The 7,787-nt window shown below is 44.3% G+C and overlaps 1 long non-coding RNA gene across 1 annotated transcript; it reads right to left on the bottom strand.

The window, feature by feature from the left end:
• Positions 1-4,865: 4,865 nt before the first annotated feature.
• Positions 4,866-7,324, bottom strand: LOC146817366 (uncharacterized). Its single transcript, XR_014962991.1, has 2 exons — positions 6,012-7,324; positions 4,866-5,300 (listed from the first exon to the last, which is right to left on the bottom strand). It is a non-coding gene; the product is annotated as an uncharacterized LOC146817366 (long non-coding RNA).
• Between the last annotated feature and the right edge of the window lie 463 nt (positions 7,325-7,787).

Below are 7,787 nucleotides of genomic sequence, written 5' to 3'. Positions count from 1 at the left end.
AAATTACATAAACTAGGCAAAAATCCAATTAAGGGAACTGAAGATGTGAATTTTAGAAGCTTTAACCAAAATAGCTCCAAAAAGCACTAAGTGCCAATGCGGACCAACTGTTCGTAGTAGACTGGGACTTAGGTATGATTTCAGGCTGACCACAAAGGACTGTGAGTTGCTACACCAACCAGGTTCAACAATGTCCCAGCTTTCGCTTTGAGATTTAGTCTGAAAAATTGTATCAAACTCCTTCAGCAGCGCTAAGCAGCAGGCTTTATCTGGGTATGGCTCCACAATGTCTGATAGGTGTTGGGGGCGGTCCCGGTGAAGCCACTGGTCTTGGTGGGAAAAGCTTGAGCAGGAAAATTAGAATTTCACACCCAGAGATATTCTCAGAGATAATTTTGGCGCCCTCGCTCACTCAAGATTTCTATCTTTGGACTTTCTCTTTTTTTAGAGTTCAGAATTCTCCAGTGGGGGAATGCTGTTGACTATGTTTGGCAAGGGCTTTCTGCTGAAATTGATTTTGGCTATTGAGAGGCTCCGATCTGAGGAAATCTATTTCTTCAACTCAGCAAGGTTATGCCTTGGGTGGATCATCTTGACAGTTTGTTCCAGTCCTCTAGAGGTCTTGAAGTCCAAAACTTTTCCAAGGCCCAGGGTTTAATAAGTGGGATGAGAAGTCCAGGAGTCCAACTAAACACAGTCTTGGGCCAAAGGTACTCAGGAATAGCCCTTGGGGCGTCAAGATTTACTCAAGCAGTGTCCTGTCAGGACAGTTGGTACTGGTCAACTGGGCACTTCATGAAAAAGGCCCCTTGCAGCTTATTGTTTCCCTGTAGCCACACAGAAGATCGTCCATCTGACCCTTGGAGTCTGCTTGTTTGATATGGGTTCAATCAGGAGCAGCTCCAGCTTTTCAGGTCTCCTTACAGGTCTGAAACAGCAGGTGTATTCCTTCTTCTGTTCTGAAAAAGGTGCCTTGGCGTGCCAAATTTCTGCCTGGCTCTAGGTAGTGGGTGGGAGTGATGAGTTACTCCTGGCCACACCCTAACCAATAGGGTAAAAGTTCCCAAGAGTATCCCCACCCACTATTGAAGCAAATCCTTTGTGCCCTGCTGAAAACAATCCCACAGTTCCCCTCACTCACTAAATCCAAAATACAAAAAACCTTCTCCACTTGTGCAGAACTTGTGTGCCCACCTTGAGGAATAGTCAGGGTAAGGAGCAGTCCCCTCCTCCTTGGCCACTCCAAACCAGTTCTGGACCAGCTTCCTCTTACTGGGGGTTGGTGCATGCCCGGCCAGTAGGACTAAAGAGGGGGCATGGTCAGGTGTCAACTAACATGGGCTTGAGACAGGGAGGCTGTTTTGAAGTAAATTATGTTTCTAGGCACAGCTCACTGGTCTTCCTGCCAGAGGAACAAAACACCTCCTCACTCTGAGAATATTTCACACCACATCAGGGCTATTCACCAGCTGGGTGATAGTTGAAGGCTAATGCAAATAGTCTCCAGGAGCTTCAGGCAGGGAAAGTTAACTTTTGAAAAGTCCCCATTCCACAGAAATCTGGCTTCTTTTTCTAAATAATCAAAATAGTTGTTTAATCATTTTTCTAGCTGACCCCTAGCCAAGAAAGCAGAATTAATATTTACTATTGCTTCCCAAAGTTTCTCTATGGACAGCCAGCCTTTCTACAGTGAAAATTGATTTTAAGTGATAGTCATTGCAGAGACATGTTAACTTGAAATTTCTACACTTCCTACTTTTAAACACCATACGCCCTGTCTTATGGGCTACAAGGCCTACATAAGGGTGACTTATTACTACTTAAAAGGGATGTTTTTGTCTGTCAAAAAGGATCTTTTTGGTAGGGCTGCAGCCAAGCTATAGTGGTAAGCCGGGAGCTATGTTTGTCGTGGCACTAGTAGATAGCACAGTAGCATTGTGGTCCATGAGTGACATTTATTTTTCCCTGCCATATTTTGGGACAGCATAAACTATGCACTTATAGGAAAGTTAAATAAGTTAAAAAGGCCAATTAGGAGTAAGCCAATGTCTAGATGTTTTAGAGGTCAAAGCACAGATGCCGGGCACTAGACCACAGTGTTACAGTGTGCAGATCCTAAAAACCAGCAATAAAATTCAGTAAAAATTGTAGGTTACCATGAAAGAAAGGGGCATTTTCTCACAGCACATATTTTGGCAGCAGACTTTTTGGTAGAAGAGTTACAGAAGATGTGCTATAATTTATCATGTCTTTTAATTCTCTTGTAGTGGCATTGTCTAAATCAAAGTCCACTCACAAATCTAGCAATAAAAAAGGGCTATTATAGATTCTTTGACATCCTTTGGTGAGTCAGATTTTTTTTACTCACATTGACCCTTCATGTGGTATATTAGAGATGTGAGTTTAATTTGTTTACTACCAATTTTAGTTGCTTATTAAGTATAAATAAATTTCAAGGACTGCCACTCTAAAGAAGAGTAGTGATAGTGTTAGAGAAAAACAAACAATACTAATATGCCAAGTGGATGTTCATGTATGTCTATAAAAGGAAAAGAAAGACATGGTATTCTATAAGGGAATTGGATATATATGAGGCAAAGGTAATGTTACCCATGGGACTAAGTCAGTAGGCTGGAAGCACAGTATTATTGTGTGGTTGCAGAAGCAATCATATATCAAATGAAAAGGCATTCCTGTAGATGTGGTGATTAGCCACCCTCTTTTTCAAAGGCTATAAATACCTGTGGAGCACTAATATTTAACAGCAGTTATTCATTCGTAGAAAAAACATGCATTCATACAGAATGGTGGTAATTTACAAATGGCTATCATACATAAAGCAGGCAGGGCAGTGACCACTTCCAGTGTGGGAAGAGCAGGGTAAATAAAGGAAGATAAAGAAAACAATAATGTTATACATGAGCAGCTGACGGTTTGTGTTTAGGCTATATATTCAGCAATTTTTCGTCATATCATCTGTTGTGATAGTGTACAGCAATTGTAAAAATGTGACAGGATCATCAGGATGATATAGCAGAGACAATAGTTTAAAACTGGAAAAGTTCAGAAAATGTTCAATGTCAGCAGCATATTATTGTTTTTGATTTTGAGATGGCTTCCAGTGGTTCTATATTATGGTTGAAGATGGTAGTCATTAGACTTAAGTACTCAAGACACAGCAGGTTTCAGGGAGGGATGAGCAGGAGAAGACTATGACTGGAACTTGAGAGTGACCAGTAAAGAAACAGGGAAACCCATTCCAGAAGAGATGTCTCTTCAAGCTCCTTACACATGCCTGGAAAGGCCTCCACAGTACCGGACCACTTATATCAACAGCACCTGATTTCCCCCTACCGACCAGAGAGCTCCGCTCCTCCACCCCCACCTTGGCCCACATCCCCCACATCTGCTGCAGCTGCTGTGGAGGCCTCTCCTTCTTCTACCTCGCCGCTAAGTCCTGCAACGACCTCCCCCTCCACCTTCGCACCTCCCCATCCCTGAAGGACTTCAGAAAACAGCTCAAGACTTGGCTCTTCAACCACCACCTCTCTGAGCGAGGCCCGCACTTCCACCCTGTGCCTGGAGACTCCCCAGGAGTGAAAAGCCAGGCTCTACAAGACTTTGTGATAGAATGATTGAAGGATGAATCCCTCAACTGTTATGTTGAATGTGAGGGATGTTCACTATGCTAATGGTATCCCAGAGTACAGGCAGTGTGAGTAGGCAGGGATAGTCATTGTCAAAGATGTTTTTCAATTGGTTGTCTATTGATGGGAGACAGTTGCTGTCCTCTAAAGGGGTTGAAATTAGTTAGCATAACATTTTTAGATATGTAAATCCAGATTTAAAAAGGCTTTGCACCGACTCAGCGAGGCACAAACAGGCACATGCATCAAAAAGAGAGTTTGCGAGTCCTTATTTGCGAATTTTAAGGAATCGCAAATAAAGACTCGCAAAACACGATGCAACAAAAACATTGCGAGAATATTGCGAATCGCTAAAAATCGCTAAATAAATTGCGATTTCGGCATTTGCGAACTCGCTATTAGCGATTTCGCAATTAGCGAAATCGCTAATACCGAAGTCGCTTTTTGATGCATCCTGATGACATCACAACCAGGAAGTGAGCAGCACCAGCCTCATTTCCAGTGCACAGTGTCAGGGAGAGGAGGGAGCTGGCTCTGGGAGCAGAACAGGAGTGTGACAGAGACAGAAGAAAAACTTGTGATATCAAATGGAAGCCTCACAAACAGCAGAGGAGAGCCAAACAGGCAGGAAACGCAAAATTAAATTTGCAGAAAAAGAAATTGACACCCTCATTGAGGGAGTAGTCCACAGCCATGACAAGCTGTTTGGAAAGGCATCATTGAAAGTGGCAGAGCAGGAGAAAAGGAAAATCTGGCTCCGGATCCAAAACAGGGTCAATGCCATTGGGGTGACACACCGCACCATTGAAGAACTCAAAAAACGATGGTACGACTTGCGCAGTCGGGCTAAGGTGCGCATAGCTGACCGCCTGAAGGAGGCAAAGAAGACAGGAGGGGGAACACCAACAGACACTGGGAACACTCCCATGGAGGACTTGATTGAATCCACCATCCAGCCAGAAGCTGTTGTTGGTGTGACCCAGCTGGACACGTCCGGAGCAGCAAACACATCTGAAGGTAAGATGAATGTATGTTTTCTTAGTGTTACAAAATGTAAAGGTAGAACTCGACCACAGCACAGCCCAAGTGCAGACCCTGAACATCCAGTACACAATGCATTCAGTAGGTGAGGGGCATTATGGGAGATGTAGTCAGGTCAAGCAGTTAAAATGTCAAATCTCAGAGTAACAACCCAAAAAAGCTTAATAGAGTATAAAATCATTTACAAAGGCAGAAATTTATTACTGTGCAATTAATATCACAGACATGAAATAATACAGTGTTGCACTGTTTCACCTCACAGATGCACAACGTGTAGAAGATGTGGATAGCGATTCCCCAGACATGCAGGACACCAGCGCAGGTGAACAGATGGACACACCTGTGGTGCAAATAAATCCCTCGCGTCCAACAAAGTCACGCAGGGCTACTGTTCCATCCCTAGTCACCATGGAGTGTGAAGATGATGAGGCTGATGCAACACCAGGTGGCAGCCATGGCCAGACAACTTCCATCACACAAACACAACCACAGGTCCCCAGAACTAATCACAGAGCCCGGCGTAGGAGAGGAAGAGCACTCAGGACACAGCAGGAGGAGCAACCAAGTGATGTCTGGGGTGGTCTTGAGGGACAGATGCTCCGTATGCAGCGCCTGCAGACAAAAAACACACGATTAGTACAATTGCAAGTTGGCAAGATGGCTAGCAACATAGCAGTACTGTCAGAAAGTGTGCAGCAACTGAGCAAGGTGATGCATGAGGGAAATGTATCCCAGAAGAGACAGCATCGTCAACTAATGCTGCAATTGAAAATGTTTGCTAAATCAAACAATAGATTGGCCACGACAACTGCACTGCTGGCACGTAGGTCTGTGACCATGCAAACTGAAATGTGCCATTGGAGCGGCGATGTGGCTAAAGCACTGGACCAGGTCACCAATGCAGTTGATTTGCTAAATGCTTCCACAATTGCGGCCAACAATTCCACGCCCGAAGAGGGTAGTGAGGGTGGCTCAAGCCTAAGTAGTGTGGCAGTTCCAGTCCGCACTGCAGGAAGACGCAACACACGCAGCAGTACCCCCGCCGCTTCCAACATAACGGATGACAATGCTGGGTCTGACAGGCGTCTGGGTGTTCGTGGGAAAAAGCGCTAGACTGGCATGTACAAGTGCATTCCACTATGGTGACGTAACCATTTATTTGGATTTGACTTTTCACAGAGTGACAAGTGAATTGACATTTGCAAACCACTTATGTCCATTGCACTGGTCAGATTACAAGTGTGCTTGAACACTCATGGCAATTTTATTTAATTAAAGAATACTCTGATAGCAATAGTCAGTTTCTGTGTCATCATTACTCACCTCAGAAATAATTTTGTGTGATGTCAAATCTTCTCCTACGCCCTTCTGCTGCGCCTGCCCCTTGTGCTGCATGGTGTTGTGGCACTTGCTGGTTCCCATCCTCCGAATCGCTGTCAGACACCTCGATGTCCATTCCTCCCCTTGTCGCTATGTTGTGCAGCATGGCACATGCCGCTACTATCTTGCAGCATTGTTCAGGGTTGTACTTCAGTGCTCCACCGGTCTTATGTAGACATCTGAATCGGCTCTTCAACAGCCCAAATGTGCGCTCTATGATGTTCCTTGTCGAAATATGTGCTGCATTGTACCTCTGTTGATTGGCAGTTGTGGGATTGAGGTAAGGCGTCATTAGGTAATTACGCAAGGCGTATGCGCTGTCACCTACATGTAATGGAGCAAAGAGTCAGTGGCAGCTTCACATTGACATACGTACAATGACAGTGATAAACTATAACACATATTTACCAAGCAGATGTCCCTCTCCAAATTCTCCCCTGACAAGACGGGTGTGTATGCCACTTTGCCTGAAGATATAAGAGTCATGTGCACTCCCTGGAAATTGCGCAACAATGTCAGTGATAATGTTTTTGGCATTGCAAACAACCTGAATATTGAGGGAATGGTAAGATTTCCTATTTCTATATATATATTCCTGTGTTGCAGGGGGACATATTGCAACGTGGGTGCAATCAATACAACCCAAAACATGTGGGAAACGAGCTATCTGGTAGAACTCCTGTTTGGTTTTTGCAAGGTCAAGCGCGGTGGTAGGGAACTTGATATGAGACCCGATCACGGCCATCATGGCATCAAGGAATGCTTTCAATATTCTTGAAAGTGCGCTTTGTGACACACCTCCCGCAACAGCAATGACCCCCTGAAAACTGCCTGACGCCAGAAGGTGTAGGCAACATAGGACCTGCACATGCGTTGGGATGGCATTGGTCCTACGTGTCTGTCGTTGCATTATGGGGTCCAATTCATTGATTAGGTCATGGATCATTGCTGCATTGAGCCTATACTTGTCGTATATCTCATCCTCTTGCTGGCCTAGCAAAGTTATGCGGACTCTGAAGATGCGCTCATTCATTCGCCTCCGTCTCTGTGCGGCAGCCTGCAGCCTCATCCTCCTCGCCATCAGGTAAATCCCTGCCATTGTGAACAGTGCTGGCTCATTCTGGGTGTGTTTAAATGGGTTTCAGTTGGTTTTCACCTGTCTGTGATTTGCACTCATGATTACCACCTGGTTGTGATCCTTCTTATTTAGCGATCGCTAATTTGCGATTTTCATGGAAATCGCTATTTGCGATTTGTCATGCATACATTTTGCGATTCGTTGTTTGCGATTCGGTAATTGGGACACGCTAATACCGATTCGCTATTTGATTCGCAGAATGTTTTGCGATTCCTTATATTTGCGAAAAAATGGATTTTCGCAAATATACTGTTGATGCATTTCAACACTGACTTTTGCGATCGCAAACGGCCTATTTTTGCGATTCGCACCCTTTGCGATCGCAAAAAGGTTTGATGCATGTGCCCCAAAGTGAAATAATGCAACCTACAGCCACACATTGGTATTTACTTTTTAAAGGTTTCTTTTTCTGCTTACAAAAAGCTATTTATGAAGCTATGTGGCCTAGCTTTGTGTCATGGGGCTGTTACATGTGCGTACTTGGGTAGATCAGAGAAAACACTCATAGGTTCTAATGCAAAGCATTACCTTGTAAGATAGACTTTGCATCAGAAAAAAACACCTATTTGATTTAGGCGCCT

This window comes from Triturus cristatus, chromosome 6 (assembly GCF_964204655.1).
Source record: "Triturus cristatus chromosome 6, aTriCri1.1, whole genome shotgun sequence".
NCBI lineage: Eukaryota > Metazoa > Chordata > Amphibia > Caudata > Salamandridae > Triturus > Triturus cristatus.
The sequence above is the reverse complement of the archived record's forward strand: the minus strand, read 5'-3'. Positions and strand labels throughout refer to the sequence as shown.